Source organism: Primulina huaijiensis, chromosome 13 (assembly GCF_012295235.1).
Source record: "Primulina huaijiensis isolate GDHJ02 chromosome 13, ASM1229523v2, whole genome shotgun sequence".
In the NCBI taxonomy this organism is placed as follows: Eukaryota; Viridiplantae; Streptophyta; class Magnoliopsida; order Lamiales; family Gesneriaceae; genus Primulina; species Primulina huaijiensis.
Genome location: NC_133318.1, coordinates 11,328,612 through 11,350,036, shown reverse-complemented (window position 1 = coordinate 11,350,036; position 21,425 = coordinate 11,328,612).

The following is a 21,425-nucleotide window of genomic DNA, read 5'->3' as shown; positions in this document are numbered from 1 at the left end:
TTGATTTAGATGTTAAGAGTTGTGATTATGGGTCATAGTATTGTTGGTTATTATTGTTTTGTGGTATTGTTGATATTAGTTGATGGGTAGTTGTGTTGTATCAGCGTTGCGATTCGATTTTTGTTGCATAGAGTTGTTTTGGCCGAGAGCAGACCGCACCCGCGGTGATTTGTGCAGCGCACCCGCGGTCTTTATTGCAGAATTTGTGGAATTGCCGAAGAGACACCGCACCCGCGGTGGGATAGGTACCGCACCCGCGGTCGTCGATTTCAGAAATTTGGTTGAGGTGCCGAAGGCACACCGCACCCGCGGTGAGGTATGTAGTGCACCCGCGGTGCATGAACAGTAAAGTCGTGTTTTCGGGTTTTTAGTGTTTAAATGGATGAGTTGGTCTCATTTTTCTCATTCTTTCCCCTCATTCTCGATTCTTCAGTCCTTGGGAGAGCTAGGGTTCCATTTCCTTTCTTTCCCTTCCTTTGATTCAAGTATCTTGTGGGAGTTTTGAAGTGTGAGCAAGGTTCTTGTTGGTTCAAGAAGCTAAGGTAAGCTTGTGGTATAGTTTATTGTTGGATTTTGGTGTTGGGGAAATCATGGGTTTGTTGATGGTGTTGGTTTTATGGATGATATGTTATGGGTTTGTGTTTATTGGGTTGTTGATGATTCTATTTATGGTTTATTGTTGTAGGTTGTGTACCAAGAGTATAGTAGCAAGTGTTGTAAGTGGAATTCATTTCCTTGTGCTCACATGATAATATATGTATTGTGTTTCAATGGTTTTAAAGTGTTATTCCCTTCCATTTGATTCATGCTATCTATTAATACACATTGTTGTATATTAGAGATATTCTTATGTCTCAATTATGTTAAAGGGAATACAAAAGAAAATAGAGTCTTCAAAGTGTTTGTTTTAATGCCAAAGAGAGAATTCAAATGTTTTATTGGATTGATAGATACATAGTCAGAGATTGCATGCAATAAGTTGATCAACGACCATAGGCTTATGTTCCTCAGAGTTATCGATTCATATCGATGGGATAGAGGCACAGAGACAGAGATACTATATAGATATCAATCCAACGGAGAAAAGAGAAATACCATCGTTATTATTATTCATTCTATGATATTCATGTTTCAGAGTTGATGGTATTTAATGTTTTCAAAGCCACGTTTTACAGAGTATGGTATATGTACATTGCTATGTAAGAGCTCCACTTGCTGAGTTTCATACTCATTTTAGTTATTCATGTGATGCAGATAAGAGTGACGGACCGGGACGTTGATTGGAGCCGGGGTCATATGCATAAGAGAGGGAAGGAAGAAGACTATTTTGCAAGTATTTTGACATGATCACAAAAATGATGTTTTGTATTTTGTTGCCTCATTTGATTGATCATGTAATAACTTTTGTTTATATATGGTAATGTATTTTAAATCCTTCCTCTCTTCAAAGAAAATTTTAATTTCCGCTACTATTTTATTAAAACCGGCCAGAGGTGTTAGATTTATGCGCCTTTTATTGTAACGACCTATTTTATTAAAACCGTCCAGAAGTGTTACATTTATGCGCCTTTTATTGTAACCACCCATTACAGGCCCAGTGGACCGCCCATACGGCCTACTGTCCCTGGGGAGGCGAAAGAAACCCCTTGGTAGGGAGGGGGAGATCCTATGAGTAACCCGTAGGACGCCTATGGAAAGCTCGTGAGGGAAAAGACCCCTTTGAGAGAGCCCAAGATCGGGATAGCCTTGGGTCGATCGGGGCAGTGGGCCGTATGGGCGGTCCACTGGGCCTGTAATGGGTCGTTACAGTTGTATGATTAGAACATGATTAATTCAAGAAAAAAAATTCAAGGGAAGAACACCTAGGGTCTTTCTAGGAGGGGCCGTGTGCTTGGGTGTTATCATGGGGTTCATAGGTTGCATGGGGTGTTGGGGCTCGGCCAGGTCTTGAGGAGGGCTCGTACGGGATGTGGTTAGGTCTTAGGAAGGGTCCTAGCAGGGCTAGGATTCGTGCATCGTGGCTGGAGAAGAGTCCTTGCGTGATAGTACTCTTCCCATGCATGTCCAAGGGCGGCCGAGAAGTTGCAGCGGGAGGCTTGGGAGAGGGCTGGGCTAGATGGTCTAGGTGTTGGCTAAAGGTGGTCCTATAACATACCGTACTTTTTAAAAGTACTTAAAATTTGCGGAAAAATAAAAATTTTCTTAAATAGGTAATCATCTTTCAAAATGCAATACAAATAAAATGTTTGAAAAAATATTTGGAATGTAACGAGCTTGAAAAAGTGCTAGTTTTAAACAACATGAAATAATTCGTTAAATCAAAGTAAACAATTTTATCACACATAAAATAAAATCCTTGAAAGCTAAGGCGGTCCTCAGGTTAGTCCACCGCTCAGTCTGAGCCAGCTCACTGATCGCCGCCCCTCGTCTCCTCAAACTCGTCCTCACCTGCATCGATCAAGTCTAGTGAGTCTAAAGACTCAACATGTATAAACTGATAATAGCAAGTATCGTATAATAAAACCACATGTATTTTAAAGTAACACATACATAACTTAACTTTGAACATATTTGCATAACATTGACGTGCCATCGTTTTATAAACATTTTCTTAAACATAGTTGCATCATACGTATTTAAACATTCATAGTCATCATCATTTTGCGTAGAGATATGTTTCAAAGTAAGTGACCCATAACATAGTGCGCCTGATCAGACTAAACCATAGTACCGGGATGGCAGGGATGTCCACTCCCACATACATAAGATCTCCGATCATACTTTACCGGGTGGATTGATCTCTGGTCATATTTTAACACTTTCCAATCCTGATCAAAACCCGGTCATACTTTACCGGGGTGGAGAGGTACCCGGACACGTTCTCCGGCTTCCAAACCCGTTCATCTTCGATCACAAGACAATTAGGATACCTCAAAAACATCAAATATTTTCTTTTGCACGTCGAACATACTTACATACCAATGAGGGATTCGTTGGACCTCGCTTGGGCTGTCGCTGCACATACTAACACGTTTTCAAGCAATCTAATTCCATAACTTAATCATACCAATCAAACTCACCACCGAAGTAATAAATAACTTTTGAAATTCTAGACCATTCGAGACTTGACCAATTTAAACATCATACTAAACCATGACATCAAACCCCGAACCAAATCTTAATGTGAAGAATTGACATTTCCCAAGCAATGAAAAACCCGAACCCCGTTTAAATTGTGACTCAAAGATTCCTATTCAAGACTCGTAACAACTAGTCTAACCCTCATCAAGCTTGGACATAATGACGTATTAGTACCCAAAAGAAGCAATAACACCTATACTCGAAGCCCGAAATTTCCTGAATCAGCGCCTATGCGTTGAAGAGCAGTGCTGCAGCGCCAGACAGGTGCCTAGGCGCTACCCTACAGCACCGCAGTGCTACATGGTACGAAGCTGCAGAGCTGCGGCTCTAGTCTTGCGTGAATTCAACCCCAAAAAGCCATGTTCTACCCATTTCCTTCCATATGCCTTCTAATAAAACCAAACCCATACCGTCTCGAAACAAAACACCAAAAGGCGACTGATCCCAACACATGACACAACCTACACAGCAACGACCACTCGTCGATTCTCAACGAAGCCAGCAACAAAATAAACTCAAGGAACATGAAGAACATATTTTAAAAACTCTACAGTTTGAGCAGTCCCACAAAAATGTTCATAACACACTCGTTTTTTGTCCAAAAATTACGAATATACTATCAAATCAAAGATATTAAAAAGTACTACGTTTTATATGTTGAAGGTTTTTCCAGAAGGTCGACCAAAAATCCACAGTACTCGAAATGACTTCAGACTCGTTTTTGAGATCTAAATTTTTGATCCAAAATCGTTTCAAACGTTTTGGCTCAAACTTTTGCACAACATACATGAATTTTACACACAATAAACATCAAAACATATACTATAACAAGATCGATGCAAAACGAAAGAATATACATGTCTTTGATCTTTAAAACTCACGATACCACGGATAATGACACGAGGGAATGGGAGACATGATTCGGGACAATTTTCGGCACGATTTTTTCTTGAAAAACCAACGAATTCTTCAGAAATTTAGCAAGGGGAAAGGGGTGGCTGCTGCTGAGAAGTTAGAACCCTAGGTTTCTTTTCAAAATTCTGAAAGTGTATGTGTGTATGTGTTGCTTAATTAATAATTAATTGACTATTTAGGGGCTAATCATGCTTAGGTAAATAATTAGGAATAAAAATAATACTAATCTAATTACTTAACCCCATTAAAAGATTTAATAAACTAATTTGCAAGGTTAAAAAAATCCCCACTACTCAACTTAGTAAATTAGTGGAAAAGCTTAAAAATCTCAAAATCACCTAATAAAATAACTTAGGCTTTAAAATGTTTAAAATTTCATAAATCAATCAAAAATACTAATTTTTCTTGACTTGAAATAAAATATCACATTTTCTCAAAATCGCCTAAATCGTCGCCGATCTTTTTTCCCGATCTCGCATTGAATATTTGCCTGAAACATAAACTCAAGAAAAAATTTAACGTGCATCACAATAAACTTGTAAAAATTTAAAATAATGTGAATCGTAAATTATTCATGATTAAAAAATCATTTTAAAAATTAAATAAATAATTTTAACCATTTAATAAATGAAAGGGTTTACGTGTACTGATTTTGGGCTCTACAATTCCTCCCTCACTTAAATAAATTTTGTCCACAAAATTAAATCTTACCAAACAACTTAAGATAGCGGCTTCTCATATCTGCTTCGAACTCCCAAGTGGCCTCCTCCACTTATTGATTTAGCCACTGGATTTTGACCAAGTTGGTCACTTTGTTCCAAAGTCTCCGCTCCTGTCTATCTAGAATTTGAACCGATCCTCTCCTCATATGACAGATCATGAGCGAGCTGTAACGGCTCAAAACATGCAAAGGATTTGCCATATACTTCCTCAGCATCGAGACGTGGAATACATTGTGTACTCCGGCCAAATCAGGTGGTAGAGCTACACGATAAGCAAGTGTCCCAACTCTGTCTAGAATTTCGAACGGCCCAACGAATCTCGGACTCAGTTTGCCTTTCCTCCCAAATCTCATAACACCCTTCATAGGTGCTATCTTCACCAATACGTGAACTCCTACGGCAAATTTGAGATCCTTTCTCCTCTTGTAAGCATAACTCTTTTGGAGACTCTGGGCGGTCTTTCTCCTGTCTCGGATCTTGACCACCACATCTGTAGTCTGCTGAACAATCTCTGAACCAAGTTCTGATCTCTCACCGACTTCATCTCAATGAATCGACGATCTGCACTTCCTTCCTATAGTGATTCGTAGGGAGCCATACCTATAGATATTGGAAACTGTTATTGTAGGTAAACTCCACTAGAGGTAGCTTCGTTTCCCAATTCTCATGGAAATCGATCACACAGGCTCGCAACAAGTCTTCCAATATTTGAATCACTCTATCAGACTGGCCATCTGTCTGAGGGTGAAATGTCGTACTGAAAAGCAATTTCATCCCCATGGCTGCATGTAAACTCTTCCAAAAGGACGATGTGACCCTCGGGTCCCTGTCAGACACAATAGAAACTGAGATCCCGTGCAATCGGACTATCTCCCAGATATAGAGCTCTGCATACTGAGTCATGGAGAAAGTCGTCTTCACCGGTAAGAAGTGTGTCGATTTAGTAAGTCGATCCATTATAACCCAAATGGAATTAAAGCTGATATTCTCCCATTTCCACTCAGGAATAGGGAGTGGTTTAAGCATACCTGCAGGCCACTGATGCTCTGGTTTTACTTGATGGCAAGTGAGACACTCGGATACAAATCGACGAATGTCCCGCTTCATCCCTGGCCACCAATAAAATATATGTAAGTCCTTGTACATTTTGGTACATCCTGGATGGATGGAATATGGAGATGTTTGTGTCTCTGTCAAAATATCCTCTCTGATCGAATCTACACTAGGCACCCACATCTTTCCTCTGTACTTCACCATACCATCAGACACTGTGTAGAGTACACTGCCCTTAGCTTCATCATTAAGTCTCCATTTCTGTAACTGTTCATCCGAAGGCTGACCTATACGGATTCGGTCTAGCAAAAAAAACTAGATTGTAAAATTAAACAGTTTGGGAGCTCTGCCCTTAGAATAAACTTCTAAACCAAATCTCTGAATCTCTGATTGAAGAGATCTCTGCGTTGATAGCTGTGATACGACTGCTACTTTCCTGCTCAAAGCATCTGCCACAACATTAGTTTTCCCTAGATGGTAGCTAATTTCACAATCGTAGTCTTTTACTAACTCCAACCACCATCTTTGTCTCATATTCAGTTCTTTCTACGTGAAAAAGTACTTGAGACTCTTGTTATCAGTGAATATCTGGCATTTCTCGTCGTACAAATAATGTCTCCATATCTTCAACGCAAAGACAACGGTAGCAAACTCGAGATCATGAGTCGGGTAGTTCTTCTCATGTACCTTTAACTGTCTGGAAACATAAGTTATAACCCGACCATGCTGTATCAATACTGCTCCTAAACCGAGGTTAGATGCATCAGTGTATAACACAAAATTGCATTGCCCTGATGGTATGGCCAAGACCGACGTTGTAATATGTAGAACCCGGAAATCAGATTACGTATAAGCCATGCATAATTCTAGTATTTAAATTAAAATAATTTTATTGCATGAGTATTTAAATTTAATTATTTTACGTAGTAGTTTAATTTTTATCTTTTCAGTTATTTCAGTGAGGTCGGACTATAGTTGGAGTTTTGAGATAAAATTTAAAATTTAGAAAACATTTCCAAAGTTTATTTTAGCTAGCAAATAAGTTAATTTAAGTTAAAAGGAGGTTTAAGGAATTATTTAACTAACTTGAGGTGAGTAGGAAATAAGTTCATTTAGGTTCCTTAATTGAGGTGTTAATTCCCTAAATTAATTAAAGGATAGGTAAGGCTCTTAAGGTTTAATAATACACTAGCTAAACAATATTCCCCTTCATTTAGTTGATAATTTTTTGCCACCCCATAGTGAGACCATAATCCTTTGCCAACTCACCTTTGACCCGTTCCTTGTCATCCATTAGCATGATAATCTTTTCATTTATTAATCACTCTTAATTAATTAATATTAGATCAATATCCTAACCTAGTCTAGCATGTAGAATCGGCCACCCCATCCATTTCCTCCTCCAACAAATCAAATTCAAATTTCAAAAGAGGGAGACTTGGTCATACCATTTGTATCCCTTTATTATTGGATCTCCCTCACTCTCCTAGCCACCATTTCCCCACTCCCCATTCTCGAATTCCAGAGTAATATTAGGGTGAAAAAAACGTGAGCCTCATAGCAAGAAATAGGAGAGAAAACCGAGAAAAAAAACAAGGTAGCAAAGCGCTCTGTCTCCTCCGCGCCGCGTCGTTGCGTTTCGTTCGTTTTCTTTTCAAAACGAAACCAGGCATGTTTATATTTCCTTTCACTCTTCAATCAAGTCATACTAATATTTTAAAACATATCACGTGCATGATTTATTAGGCAAAAACCTAAATATTACCAAATCATTTTCAAAAAGGTAGTGCAGATTTTGTTGGCTTCACGCTATGCCTCACGGTTTTTGCTGTTTTTGTTGAGTTCCAGGACGGTTCGATTCCAGGCTCCCAAGGCTGCATCCAGACACATACTAGGGTGTGTCAACACCATGTTGGTCCAGTCAAACAAGCCCCATGCATGCGAGAAATCGAAAATGACAGCAACTCCTCATTTATGCCATTTGAGTTTCGAATTTTTCTGTTTTGATGTCAAGGCGAGTTTCTGATCTTGGATGCCCTAAGGTTCTATATCCATGGTTAGAACACTTCCCTATCATGTCTAAGACGTGATCAAGTAGCCCTTTTGAGGCTTGGTCCATGGTGGAATCGGTTTTTAAATCAAACAACAAGAACATATTTTCGGCCCTTCCCCTTATTTCATGTGTAGTTCGATTTTTGTGTAGTGATGTGGATCTTGGCTGGCTTATGGCCCTTAGACACAGTTCACACCCTACCTCCAGATGTCTAGACCATGCCATGGTCAACCAAATGGCCACTGGAATGGTCCATGACAGCTAGATCCACCGCAACTCTCCCACGCGCAGATTAAGTGCTCGGTTGGGACGTTTGTTTTGTTTCTTGTGTGGTTCGAATTGTGGCTGAGCTAGGGCCCTTAGCCATGGTTCAAATAATTCCTTAGGATGTTGGTAAGAGGTTCTGGTTGGTGGTTCAAGCCCTAATGGCCATTAGCCTTGTAAACGACGCAAGGAAACCTAAGCACAGCTGCTGTATTCTTGTGGACAGCAACTTTCTGCTACGGTTCAGTGGCTTGTTCGAATTCTTGGTTGGCTTTTAGCCTATGGCCCTGGACTGAACAGTGCCGCATTGAGTTGAGAAGTTCATGTTTTTGGCCGTTTGTGATTCAGATCATTTTTGAAGGCGTACGAGAAATTACGGTGCGGTGTGCCAAATTGACTCTCGAAAGAGCGTTTCATGTTTTGGCCTCCATTCACCAAAATTTCGGCCCTTATCATTTTAGGAGCATTATTTCATCATTTTAAGTGTATTTTAATAATGACTAAATGATGGTTTGGTGTTGGTTCGGGCTGGCACGGAGTCATGATTAAATACGAAGTCGTTGGGCGTAATTGTCTCGTTTTTGGATTCAATTACAAAGTTTGTTCAAGAAAACCAGTTGCATATTTTTCATGTTAAATTCAAGTCACAGAGAGCCTGGGAACGATCCAATCCATGTGGTAAAATTATTATAGGATATTTAATTACGCCATTTAATTATATTACGTGCATAAAAATATAAAATATTCATTTTTGAGATTTATGCGATATTGCTTGTGGCCATTTCACTATCATGGGATTATTATTTCATCTGGTCGCCAGTTACCGCTCAGTTCAGTTTGTACCACCCAGTATACTGTGGCATTAGTCTGATCAGACGTACATTACTTCATCCGGTCGCCAGTTACCGGTCAGTTAAGTTCAGTTCAGTTCAGTGCAGGGGCCATTTGTGTAGACCATAATCTCAACAGAAAATTTATGACATGTTATTTATGACAGAGCTCGATTGAGCAAGCATTTCACTTAAGATTTTTAGTCAGTTATGCACGTATTATAATTGCTCATGACAAGTTATTTTCACATTATGTCTCATGACATTATATTTTTATTCCCATGCAACTTTATTATATTATTTACTCGTTATTTACGATATATGCATGCTGAGTCTTTTGGCTCACTAGACTTGATTGTTGTAGGTACGAATGATGTCAGGGCCGAGGGCGGGGACCAGTGAGCTAGCTTGGGTCGGCAGTAGTGGAACCCGAGGACCTCATTTACAACACTTGCCATTTTTATGTTCAAACAATTTTATGAGTTGTTGGATACTTTAACTTGTTATTTTGGCGAGTAATGATTTCTTCCGCTGCTATTTTTAATCATTAAACTTGATTTATCGGATTATTTGGTGAATGAGGCATTTTAATTATTTAAAAAGAAAATTTTAAATTTTTCCGCAAATTTTCAATCACGAATTTTCGGGGCATTATAGCTGGTATCAGAGCAATGGTTCTGTAAAGGGTTGTACTACTACTGACCAGGAGAAGCTCATGAAGTCACGTCTTCGGTCTGTAAGTTTTACATTTACGCATTTTATTCAAAGCATGAATTATTTAACAGCATGTTTTCATGAATTATTTTACGTCCAGATTTTTATTGTTCAGTATTTAAATTTAAATAAATTATAGAATTATGCATGTTGGTTACGTATGGGTTATGTATGGAACAGTATGCCTCCTAGACGTATTCTTGAGCGTACGAGAGATGATGAGCCTCGCCAGGAGGACAGAGAGGAGAAGAGGCAGGAGAGGAACGGACCTCCACCTCCACCGGATATGAATGCCCAGATGCTAGCTGGGATGACTTAATTCTTCACACAGTTTTCGGGGAATCATGCTGTGACGACAAGGCCGACAGGGCCCGAGGCTGTCTATGAGAGATTCATGAAGATGTGTCTGAAGGAGTTTTCAGGGACGTCTGGTCCCATAATTGCCGAGGGCTGGATCAAGTCTCTTGAGGTTATCTTCGAGTTCATGGAGCTTGGTGATGCAGACAGAGTTCGATGTGCCACATATTTATTCAGAGGAGATGCCCGTTTATGGTGGGAAGGAGCATCAGTAGCCCTGAACTTGGCTACACTGAGTTGTGCGCGCTTCACGGAGGTATTCTACTCCAAATATTTCACTGAGGAAGTGCGCACCAGGTTGACCACGGAATTCATGAGCCTGAGGCAGTGAGATCTGACTGTTACGGAGTTCATCCGTAAGTTTGAGAGGGGTTGTCATTTTGTGTCCCTGATCGCAAATGATGCTAAAGCCAAGTTGATGCATTTCTTGGTGAGTCTACGGCCGATCTTGCGCCGTGATGTTAGGGTGTCTGACCCTACTACTTATGAGGTCTCTGTCTCCAGAGCTCTAGCCACAGAGCAGGATCAGCATGATATCGAGAGAGATCGCCAGGGCAAGCGCCCAGTCCAGGTACCACACCGCCCTCCTCCTCAGCATCATCAGTAGCAGAACAAGAGGCCTTTTCACGGACCGCCTAGAAATAGAGGTCAGTAGCAGCAGCTGCGGGGACGCCCAACCCCGAGGACTTTTGAGCACCCAGTTTGCCCTAAATGCTCTCGCCGCCATCCCGGAGCATGTATGTTTGGTTCAGGGGAGTGTTATAAGTGTGGTAGTCCAGACCACTTACTTCTGCAGTGCCCTCAGAGGAATCTGCCTACCCACGGCAGAGTTTTCGCTCTCCATGCTACGGAGACGAACCCAGAAACCATGTTTATGACAGGTATCTTAACGCTTTGAGTTTATATTTGAATTTCAATGTTTTGGGAATCGGGATTAAGATTTTGAACTTAGAATTGCGATAGGATTGCATGCTCTACTTAGTATTACTTGGGGAACTTTAGATAGAAGAACTTTGACCTTTGCATGTGTATAAGATAGTCTTCGTAATTTTTGGGTTCAACTTGACGTTCCAACTTTCAGGGAGAATTTTTATAGCGGGGTCGGCTAAAAAGCCCTGATAGATTCAGGGGCTACTCATTCCTTTATTTCGGAGGTCTTTGCTAATTTCCTCAAGGTCAAGACCGTTGGGCTAGATGTAGCCTATTCAGTAGTATTGCCTTCTGGTGAGGAGATGGCAGCTACCAATGTGATCCGAGACATAGATCTTGAGCTCCATGGCAACCTCGTTTATGCTGATCTGATCGTGTTGCCGATGCCAGAGTTTGACATCATACTAGGGTTGGATTGGCTATTGCAGAACATAGTTTTGATTGACTTCCAGCGGAGATCTGTTCTAGTCCGACCGCCAGGAATGACGCAGTTCTTATTCGAGCCGGACAGGTACTTTCCTTTACCGCGCATTATTCCTTATGTTCAGGCTAGGAAGCTCATGCATAGAGGGTGTCGGGCGTTTTTAGCAACTTTTATATCTGTCCCCGAGGCACCCAGTCAGTCAGCCGCAGATGTTCCGATTGTTAGAGACTTCTTAGACGTTTTTCCTGAGGATGTCTCTGGTATGCCACCCGAGAGAGAGGTGGAGTTTTCTATCGAGCTTATGCCAGGTACGACTCCGATATCCAAAGCTCCGTACCGACTAGCACCGACAAAGATGGCAGAGCTTAAGAAGCAGATTCAGGAACTTCTTGACAAGGAGTTCATTCGCCCTAGTTTTTCTCCATGGGGCGCGCCAGTCTTGTTTGTGAAGAAGAAGGATGGCTCTATGAGACTTTGTATTGATTACCGGGAGTTGAACAGGGTTACAGTGAATAACAAATACCCACTCCTGAGTATTGAGCATTTGTTTGACCAGTTGCAGGGAGCTTCGATATTCTCCAACTCCGGTTATCACCAGTTGAGGGTGAAAGATGCTGATGTTTCTAAGACTGCTTTTAGGACTCGTTATGGCCACTACGAGTTCCTTGTGATGCCGTTCGGTTTGACGAATGCACCAGCGATCTTCATGGATCTCATGAATCGCGTATTTCAGCCGTATCTTGACCAGTTTGTGATAGTATTCATAGACGACATTCTCATCTACTCCAAGAATCAGGAGGATCACAGCAGACATTTGACCACAGTGTTGCAAATCTTGCAAAAGCACAAGTTATTCGCAAAGTTCAGTAAGTGCGAATTTTGGTTAGAGAAAGTGGCGTTCTTAGGCCACATTGTTTCTAGCAGTGGTATTTAGGTAGCCCCAGCGAAAGTTGCCGCAGTCAGAGATTGGGTTGTGCCGCAGAATGCATCAGAGATCCGAAGTTTTCTTGGGCTAGCAGGATATTATCGAAAGTTCATTAAGGGATTCTCCTCTATTGCCGTTCCACTCACATCATTGACCAAGAAGAATGTTAAATTTGTGTGGAGCGAGGAGTGTCAGAAGAACTTCGATACTTTGAAACAAGCTCTTATCTCAGCACTAGTTTTGGCCATGCCGTCAGGGCCCGGTGGGTTTGTCTTGTATACCGATGCTTCGAAGCTCGGTCTTGGTGCTGTATTGATGCAGCATGAGAAGGTGATAGCATATGCTTCTCGTCAGCTGAAAATCAATGAGAAGAATTACCCTACCCATGATCTAGAGTTGGCCGCCGTAGTTTTTGCCTTGAAGATTTGGAGGCATTATCTGTATGGAGAGAAGTGCCAGATCTTTACCCACCACAAGAGCCTCAAGTATTTCTTTACGCAAAAGGAGCTGAACATGCGTCAGAGGCGTTGGAGCTTGTGAAAATTATGATTGTGACATTAGCTAACACCCGGGTAAGGCTAATGTAGTTGCGGATGCATTGAGCAGGAAATTTGCTGTGATGGCCCATTTGACGATTTAGAAACCTCTTCTGTCTGAGATGCAGATGTTTGATCTAGAGGCATACCCTCAAGGTAGAGTCCCTCGTCTATCTACCTTGACCATTCAGTCCTCTCTTATTGACCGCATTCGCAGTAGTCAGCCAGCAGATGAGCAGTTGGCAAAGTGGAAGCAGAGAGATGAGGCCAAGGGCAGTGTTTTGTATTCAGTTGGTGACGGTATTGTGAGATACCGAGATAGGATATGGGTTCCTAGCAGTGATTCTATCCGAGCAGATATTCTATCAGAATCCCATATGTCGCCGTATTCTATTCATCCAGGGAGTACGAAGATGTACAAAGATCTGCAGTTATTGTATTGGTGGCCAGGAATGAAGAAGGATATCAGACGCTTTGTATCTGAGTGCCTGACTTGTCAGTTAGTGAAGGCAGAGCATCAGAGACCAGTAGGTTTGCTCAAGCCTCTTCCCATTCCCAAGTGGAAGTGGGAGAATGTTAATATGGACTTCGTGACCGGATTGCCGAAGTCAGTCAGAGGATCAAATGCTATCAGGGTGATTGTAGATCGTCTTACAAAATCAGCGCACTTCTTGCCTATTAAGACGACTTTCACCATGGTTCAGTATGCAGAGTTGTATATCCAGGAGATAGTCCGACTTCATGGTATTCCAGTTTCTATCGTATCTGACAGAGATCCCAGATTCACTTCCTCGTTTTGGAAGAGTTTGCATTCTGTTTAGCACAGCTTTCCATCCGCAGACAGATGGGCAGTCAGAGCGAGTTATTCAGATTTTAGAGGATCTTCTCCGTGCTTGCGTTATTGATTTCTCTGGGAGTTGGGAGTCGAACTTGCCATTAGTGGAGTTCACCGATAACAACAGTTTTCAGTCTTCTATAGGTATGGCTCCGTATGAAGCACTGTATGGCCGTAAGTGTAGATCTCATGTTCATTGGGATGAGGTAGGAGAGAGATCAGAGTTAGGTCCGGAGATTATTCAGCAGACAGCAGATGTAGTAGTCAAGATCCGTGATAGGATGAATACTGCTCAGAGTCGACAGAAAAGTTATGCATATCAGAGGAGGAGAGACCTAGAGTTTGCCGTTGGCGACCATGTTTTCGTGCAGGTAGCACCTATGAAGGGTGTCATGCGATTCGGAAAGAGAGGAAAGCTCAGTCCGAGATTCATCGGACCATTTGAGATCCTCGACATAGTTGGGACGCTAGCTTATCGTGTTGCTCTTCCGCTGAATATGGCCGGAGTACACAATGTGTTCCACGTCTCTATGCTGAGGAAGTATATGGCGAATCATTCGCATGTCTTGAACTTTCAGCCGTTGCAGCTTACTCCGAACCTATCTTATGATGAGAGACCAGTGCAGATCTTAGACATACAGGAAAAGAAGCTTCAGAACAAGCTGGTTAAGCGAGTGAAAGTCAAATGGCTCAACCATTCAGAGGAGGAAGCTACGCGGGAGTCTGAGCCAGAGATGAGGAGTCGGTACCCCGAGTTATTCGGTGAGTTTTAATTTCGAGGACGAAATTTCTTTTAAGGGGGGAGAGTTGTAGAACCCGGAAATCAGATTACGTATAAGTCACGCATAATTCTAGTATTTAAATTAAAATAATTTTATTGCATGAGTATTTAAATTTAATTATTTTACGTAGTAGTTTAATTTTTATCTTTTCAGTTATTTCAGTGAGGCCGGACTGGAGTTGGAGTTTTGAGATAAAATTTAGAAAACATTTCCAGAGTTTATTTTAGCTAGCAAATAAGTTAATTTAAGTTAAAAGGAGGTTTAAGGAATTATTTAAGTAACTTGAGGTGACTAGGAAATAAGTTCATTTAGGTTCCTTAATTGAGGTGTTAATTCACTAAATTAATTAAAAGATAGGTAAGGCTCTTAAGGTTTAATAATACACTAGCTAAACAATATTCCCCCTTCATTTAGTTCATAATTTTCGGCCACCCCATAGTGAGACCATAATCCTTTGCCAACTCACCTTTGACCCTTTCCTTGTCATCCATTAGCATGATAATCTTTTCATTTATGAATCACCCTTAATTAATTAATATTAGATCAATATCCTAACCTAGTCTAGCATGTAGAATCGGCCACCCCATCCATTTCCCCCTCCAACAAATCATTTTGATAGCAAACAAATTCAAATTTCAAAAGAGGGAGACTTGGTCATACCATTTGTATCCCTTTATTATTGGATCTCCCTCACTCTCCTAGCCACCATTTCCCCACTCCCCATTCTCGAATTCTAGAGTAATATTAGGGTGAAAAAAACGTGAGCCTCATAGCAAGAAATAGGAGAGAAAATCGAGAAAAAAAACAAGGTAGCAAAGCGCTCCGTCTCCTCCGCGCCGCGTCGTTGCGTTTCGTTCAATTTCTTTTTAAAACGAAACCAAGCATGTTTATATTTCCTTTCACTCTTCAATCAAGTCATACTAATATTTTAAAACATATCACGTGCATGATTTATTAGGAAAAAACCGAAATATTACCAAATCATTTTCAAAAAGGTAGTGCAGATTTTGTTGGCTTCACGCTATGCCTCACAGTTTTTGCTATTTTTGTTGAGTTCCAGGACGGTTCGATTCCAGGCTCCCAAGGCTGCATCCAGACACATACTAGGGTGTGTCAACACCATGTTGGTCCAGTCAAACAAGCCCCATGCATGCGAGAAATCGAAAATGACAGCAACTCCTCATTTATGCCATTTGAGTTTCGAATTTTTCTGTTTTGATGTCAAGGCGAGTTTCTGATCTTGGATGCCCTAAGGGTCTATATCCATGGTTAGAACACTTCCCTATCATGTCTAAGACGTGATCAAGTAGCCCTTTTGAGGCTTGGTCCATGGTGGAATCGGTTTTTAAATCAAACAACAAGAACATATTTTCGGCCCTTCCCCTTATTTCATGTGTAGTTCGATTTTTGTGTAGTGATGTGGATCTTGGTTGGCTTATGGCCCTTAGACACAGTTCACACCCTACCTCCGGATATCTAGACCATGCCATGGTCAACCAAATGGCCACTGGAATGGTCCATGACAGCAAAGCACAGCTGCTGTATTCTTGTGGACAGCAACTTTCTGCTGAGTGGCTCGTTCGAGTTCTTGGTTGGCTTTTATCCTATGGCCTTGGAATGGACAGTGCCTCATCAAGTTGTAAAGGTCATGATTTTGGCTGTTTGTGATTCGGATCATTTTTCAGGGCGTACGAGAAATTACGGTGCGATGTGCCAAATTGACTCTCGAAAGAGCGTTTCATGTTTTGGCCTCCATTCACCAAAATTTCGGCCCTTATAATTTTAGGAGCGTTATTTCATAATTTTAAGTGTATTTTAATCATGACTAAATGATGGTTTGGTGTTGGTTTGGGTTGGCACGGAGTCATGATTAAATACGAAGTCGTTGGGCGTAATTGTCTCGTTTTTGGATTCAATTACAAAGTTTGGTCAAGAAAATCAGTTGCATATTTTTCATGTTAAATTCAAGTCGCAGCGAGCCTGGGAACGATCTAATCCATGTGGTAAAATTATTATAGGATATTTAATTACGCCATTTAATTATATTACGTGCATAAAAATATAAAATATTCATTTTTGAGATTTATGCGATATTGCTTGTGGCCATTTCACTATCATGGGATTATTATTTCATCCGGTCTCCAGTTACCGGTCAGTTCAGTTTGTACCACCCAGTATACTGTGGCATTAGTCTAATCAGACGTACATTACTTCATCCAATCGCCAGTTACCGATCAGTTCAGTGCAGGGGCCACTTGCGTAGATCATAATCTCAACAGAAAATTTATGACATGTTTTTTATGACAGAGCTCGATTGAGCAAGCATTTCACTTATGTTTTTTAGTCAGTTATGAACGTATTATAATTGCTCATGACAAGTTATTTTCACATTATACCTCATGACATGATATTTTTATTCCCATGCAACTTTATTATATTATTTACTCGTTATTTACGGTATATGCATGCTGAGTCTTTAGGCTCACTAGACTGGGTTGTTGTAGGTACGAGTGATGTCAGGGCCGGGAGCGGGGACTAGTGAGCTAGCTTGGGTCGGCAGTAGTGGAACCCGAGGACCTCATTTACAGCACTTGCCATTTTTATGTTCACACAATTTTATCAGTTGTTGGATACTTTAACTTGTTATTTTGGCGAGTAATGATTTCTTCCGCTGCTATTTTTAAACATTAAACTTGATTTATCGGATTATTTGGTGAATGAGGCATTTTAATTATTTAAAAAGAAAATTTAAATTTTGCCGTAAATTTTCAAAAACGAATTTTCGGGCCATTATATAATAAGAGCTTGGTAATGGGTATTTTTTCTTGATCGTTACCTTGTTCAGTTATCGGTAATCGATACACAACCTCATGCTTCCGTCCTTCTTCTTTACGAAGAGTACTGGTGCGCCCCATGGTGAGAAACTAGGGCGGATGAATTCTTTGTCTAGGAGCTCCTGAATTTGCTACTTGAGCTCTAACATCTCTGATGGAGCAAAACAGTACGGTGCCTTAGAGATTGGCACAGTGCTTGGAACCAAGTCAATGGTGAACTCCACCTCTCTCTCTGGTGGAAGGCCTGTGACGTCATTTGGAAAAACGTCAGGAAAATATCTGACAACTGGTACATCAGATATCGACGGGGTGGGTGCGTCAGGTATTGAAATAACACTGGTCAAGAATGCCTGACACCCTTTTTGCATAAGTTTATGTGCCTGCATGCAAGAGATCATGCGAGGGAAACTTTTCCACCTGTTCGGATAAAAAAGAAACTGCTCTATGCCTAACGGCCATACAAACACTGATCTTTTCTGAAAGTCAATTAGAACTCTATTCTTCATCAGCCAGTCCATCCCCAAGATGATATCAAACTCTGGTATTGGCAACACAATCAGATCGGCGTAAACTAGGTGGCCCTGTAGTTCAAGATCGATATCTCTGACCTTGCTAGTTGCTGATAACTCCTCCCCTGATGGAACTGTCACGGAGTAGCTCACGTCGAGTCCAATGGACTCGATGCCCAAATAATTGGCAAACGTCTCTGAGATAAAAGAGTGAGTAGCCTCGGAATCTAACAAGTTCTTCGTGGCTACTATCTTTATGAAAATATTTCCTGAAAGACGTTAGCACAACATATAAACTTATACCCCAAAATACTAATATTAACCTCAAGCATAGTTTAAAATCCTTAACCAAAGTCTCAAAAAAACACGAAAGCAGCATACTAATATTACCAAGTAAAATTTGAAGCATGCAAGACCAAAAATAAATACTGTGCTGAATTAAATAGGCTACCAGTCAGAAGAGTCGTGTCTGGGTTCGCCTCCTCAGCATGCATGGTGAACATTCTCTCCTAGGTTGGATGCCTCCACTACAGGTAGTCCCTCAGCATATGATCATTGGCTCCGCACTTGAAGCATTTTACAGAACCCCATAAACACTGGCCCATGTGCTGACGGTTGCACTTCGGACACACTGGGTACTCAGGCTTCTGAGAAGCCTTCTTTTGCGACATAGGACCTTTGCCTTTCGGCGGTCCTTGGAATGGCCTCTTTCCCTACTGTCCCTGGAAAGACCTCTTGAACTGCTGCTGCTGCTGAGGTGCTTGATAGGGTCTCTGTCCCTGCCTATCACCCTCGATTTCCCTCTGGTCCTGTTCTGTCGCCAAGCCTCTCGACACGACTACAGCATAGGTAGTAGGACCAATAACTCTAACATCACGGCGCAAGATCGGCCGTAAACCATCAACGAAATGCCTCAACTTCTCACGGACATCATTTGCAATCAGGGGCACAAAGTGACACCCCCTATCGAACTTCCTCACAAAATATGCAACACTGTTGTCTCCCTGTCGCAACGTCATAAACTCCCTATTCAGGCAGGAGTGTGCTTTCTCAGTGAAGTACTTGGAGTAGAATACTTTCTTAAAACCATCCCAAGACAAAGTCTGCAAATTCACCGACACATAAACGCTCTCCCACCACAGCCTGGCGTCCCCTGTCAGAAAAAAGGTGGCACATCTAACTCTGTCTGCATCCTACAGCTCCATAAAAGTGAAAATCACCTCGATGGACTTAATATATCCCTAAGCTATCATCGAGTCAGTAGTCCCCGAGAACTCTTTTGGGTCCATCCTCCTGAACCTCTCATAAACTGCCTCTGGCCTGGGCCTCGCCCCTGCATCAACTCTAGCATTGTTCTCCGCAAACTGTGCGAAAAACTTAGTCATACCTGCAAGAATCTGTGCCTATATATCTGACGGTGGGCGAGGAGGAGTGACCCTCTACTCATCCCGAGCCTCTGTGTTCTCTTCACCTGCTCCTCGAGCAATCATACATCTAAGAGGAATATTGTTCCAACATTTACCCAACACGTAAACTAACATGCAAGAACATAATATCCATATCATAAGATGCACGAAAAAAAAATCGAATTTAAACATATACATGTTGAAATCATGACTTGGAAGCTTACTACATGAAAGAATTTTAAAACTTTAAAACTTAAAGACTTGAGGCGTGACTTCGTGAGATTCTCGCAACTGGCAGTATGCATAACCCTTTACAAGAACACCGCTCTGATACCAACTATAGTGTTCCATACTTTTTAAACATTCTTAAAATTTGCGGAAAAATAAAAATTTTCTTAAATACGTAATCATATTTCAAAATGCAATACAAATAAAATATTTGACAAAATATTTAGAATGTAACAAGCTTGCAAAAGTTATAGTTTTAAACAACATGAAATAATTCTTTAAATCAGAGTAAACAATTTTATCAAGCATAAAATAAAATCCTTGAAAACTAAGGTGGTCCTCGGGTTAGTCCACCGCACAGCCCGAGCCAGCTCACTGATCCCCGTCTCTCGTCTCCTCAAACTCATCTTCACCTGCATCGATCAAGTCTAGTGAGTCTAAAAACTCAAAACTTATAAACTAGGAATAGCAAGTATCGTATAATAAAACCACATGAATTTTAAAGTAACACATACATAACTTAACTTTGAATATACTTGCATAACATAGACGTTCCATCGTTTCATAAACATTTTCTTAAACGTACTTACATCATACATACTTGAACATGCATAGTTATCATCATTTTGCGTAGAGATATGTTTTAAAGCAAGTGACCCATAATATAATGCGCTTGATCAGACTAAACCACAGTACTGGGCTGGCAAGGATGTCTACTACCACATACATAAGATCTCCGGTCATACTTTACCGGGTGGATTGGTCCCTGGTCATACTTTACCGCTTTCTAATCTTGATCTATACAAGGTAATACTTTACAGGGGTGGATAGGTCTTCGGACACGTTCTCCGGCTTCCAAGCCCGTTAATATATGGTCACAAGACAATTAGCATACCTCGAAAATATAAAATATTTTCTTTTGCACGTCGAACATACTTACATACCATTGAGGGATTCGTTGGACCTCGCTTGGGCTGTCGCTGCACATACTAAAAAGTTTTCAAGAAACTCAAATTTCATAACTTAATCATACCAATCAAACTCACCACCGGAGTAATAAAAAACTTATGAAATTCTAGACCATTCGAGACTTGACCAATTTAAACATCATACTAAACCATGACATCAAACCCCGAACCAAATCCTAATGTGAAGAATGGACAATTCCCAAGAAATAAAAAAACTCGAACCCCGTTTAAACCGTGACTCAAAGATTCCCATTCAAGACTCGTAACAACTTGTCTAACCCTCATCTAGCTTGGATATAACGACGTATAGTACCCAAAGGAAGCAATAGCACCTATACTCGAAGCCCGAAATTTCCTGAACCAGCGCCTAGGAGCTGAAGAGCAGCACTGCAGGGCCAGAAAGGCTCTTAGGCACTACCCTGCAGCGCCGCGGCGCTGCATGGTGCGAAGCTGCAGCACTCCTATTGCAGTGCTACGGCTCTAATCCTACGCGAATTCAACCCCAAAAAGCCATCTTCTACCCATTCCTTTCCCTATGCCTTCTAATGCAACAAAACCCATACCGTCTCGAAACGAAACGCCGAAAGGAGACTGATACCAACACATGACACAACCTATGCAGCAATGACCACTCAACAATTCCCAACGAAGCCTGCAACCAGATAAACTCAAGGAACACGAAGAACATATTTTATAAACGCCACATTTTAATCAATCCCACGAAAATGATGATAACTCACTCTTTTCTCGTCCAAAAATTACGAATTTACTATCAAATCGAAGCTATCAAAAAGTACTACGTTTTATACGTTGAAAGTTTTTCCAGAAGGTCGACCTAAAATTCACAGTACTCGAAATGACAGCAGACTCGTTTTTTAGATCTAAATTTTTTATCCAAAATTGTTTCAAACGTTTTTGCTCAAACTTTTGCACAACATACAAGGATTTTACACACAATAAACATCAAAACATATAATATAACAAGATTGATGCAAAACG